The sequence below is a fragment of the Eptatretus burgeri genome, chromosome 17 (assembly GCF_056783735.1).
Source record: "Eptatretus burgeri isolate ZD-2024b chromosome 17, Ebu_testis_v1, whole genome shotgun sequence".
Lineage (NCBI taxonomy): Eukaryota > Metazoa > Chordata > Myxini > Myxiniformes > Myxinidae > Eptatretus > Eptatretus burgeri.
In genome coordinates this window covers 4,867,454-4,869,600 of record NC_140977.1, presented here as the reverse complement: position 1 = coordinate 4,869,600, position 2,147 = coordinate 4,867,454, and the positions used below count along the sequence as shown (strand labels likewise).

Sequence of the window (2,147 nt, the reverse complement as noted above, 5' to 3'; positions counted from 1 at the left end):
ATGCTTTAACCGTTATTGATTTGAGGAGTAGATATGCGTGGGTTGTCCCTTTAAAAAACAAAACAGGTAATACTCTTATGTTAGCTTTTCAACAGATATTTAATAAAAGTAAGAGAAAACCTAAAAAATTGTGGACTGATGAGGGTAGAGAGTTTTATAACAAGACATTTATGAATTTTCTAAAAAATAACAGTATTACATTATACAGTACCTTTAATGAAGGGAAGGCAGTTGTTGTTGAACGTTTTAATCGTACCTTAAAAGAGAGACTATATAAAAAATTCACACAACTCGGTTCACAACAATGGTCATCTTTTATTCAGGATATTGTGGATAAGTATAATGACACGATTCACACGTCAACGAATATGAAGCCATCAGAAACATTTACAAAATTAAAATATGAAAAAGAGATTAATGTCAGAAAACCTAAGTTCAAAGTTGGTGATATCGTAAGAATATATAGGTGGAAATCTCATTTTGAAAAGGGTTTTACTGAACGATGGACGAAAGAACTTTTTAAAATTGTTGATGTAATAGATACAGTTCCTTGGACTTATAAAATATATGATTTGGAAGGGGAAGAGATTTTAGGTTCATTTTATTCACAGGAATTACAAAAGACAAAACTAAGCAGATAATACACCTTTGTGGACACTCGAGGGCCAAGTCCGAGGTGTATAACAGTATATAATGTGTGTCAAGGGGTGGACGTTCTTACATCTGTGAACCCCAAACACAGAATCCTCAACTGAATAGTCAAGGCTTAACTTTTGTGTGTGTGTGTGTGTGTGTGTGTGTGTGTGTGTGTGTGTGTGTGTGTGTGTGTGTGTGTGCAATGGGAGCAATAGGTTGGCGCTTCACTCCCTCCTACTATACACCGTTGTGGACACTCGAGGGCCAAGTCCGAGGTGTATAACAGTATATAATGTGTGTCAAGGGGTGGACGTTCTTACATCTGTGAACCCCAAACACAGAATCCTCAACTGAATAGTCAAGGCTTAACTTTTGTTTGTGTGTGTGTGTGTGGGTGTGTGTGTGTGTGTGTGTGTGTGTGTGTGTGTGTGTGTGTGTGTGTATGTGTGTGCAATGGGAGCAATAGGGTGGCGCTTCACTCCCTCCTACTATACACCGTTGTGGACACTCGAGGGCCAAGTCCGAGGTGTATAACAGTATATAATGTGTGTCAAGGGGTGGACGTTCTTACATCTGTGAACCCCAAACACAGAATCCTCAACTGAATAGTCAAGGCTTAACTTTTGTTTGTTGATGTGTATGTGTGTGTGTGCCCCAACCCTCACATTCAAAATCTCAACCCCAACCCTCACATTCAAAATCTCAACCCCAACTCAATCCTCACCCAACACAATGTCTTTTTCAAAATGAGATTTCCACCTATATATATATATATATTTTACGTTTTTTTTTTTTCTCTTCTTCCAATTCTGTCTTTTAAGGCTTTCAGGTTTGATGACATAGAAAGAGGGAGTAAGAACTTTCTTGATAGGTTTAAATCCCAAAGAGTGGTAGCATTTCAAGTCTTCAAAATAACCCCAACTTTCCAAGTCTCCAAGGTAGTTATTTAAACCATCAAGGCAGAACTCATTTACTGATTTTTTCAAAATTTGTGAGTCTCCAAGGTAGTTCCCATATTTAGAACCATCTTGGCAGAACCCTTTTCCTGAGTCTCCAAGGTAGTTATTTAAACCATCAAGGCAGAACTCATTTACTGATTTTTTCAAAATTTGTGAGTCTCCAAGGTAAAACTTGTATTCTGGCTCATCAACGTATAACTTGTTCAGTGGGTATTGTCTTGATAACTCACAATGAGTACTATTGCTGTAAAACTCTTTTTCAGGATTTTGCTGGTCTCCAAGGTATAACTCTTTGGTTGGGTCATCAAGGACGAACTCGTTCTGTGGGTCTTGGTCGCTCATAAGGTCTTCAACCAAGCCAACAATTTCGCCCCAAGTTGTAGCAAAAGCAGTATTTTCATTTCGTATTTCAGACACAATTTCCTGTGAGAGAAAATAATAATGTATTAATTAAGTTATTTAATTATTAAATGAGTATGCTTCAATCAAAGTTTGAAAATAGGAAAATAAAAATCTTACCTCAACAGATAAGAGGTTTGAATCCAGTTCATC

At 37.3% G+C, this 2,147-nt stretch overlaps 1 long non-coding RNA gene across 1 annotated transcript in view; it reads right to left on the bottom strand.

The window, feature by feature from the left end:
- Nucleotides 1–295: 295 nt before the first annotated feature.
- The window catches only part of LOC147009152 (uncharacterized), a 3,063-nt gene continuing 1,211 nt past the window's right edge, over nt 296–2,147 (bottom strand). The window contains exon 2 of the long non-coding RNA XR_015053002.1: nt 296–2,147. This exon is cut by the window's right edge and continues 162 nt beyond it. This is a non-coding gene — a long non-coding RNA (uncharacterized LOC147009152).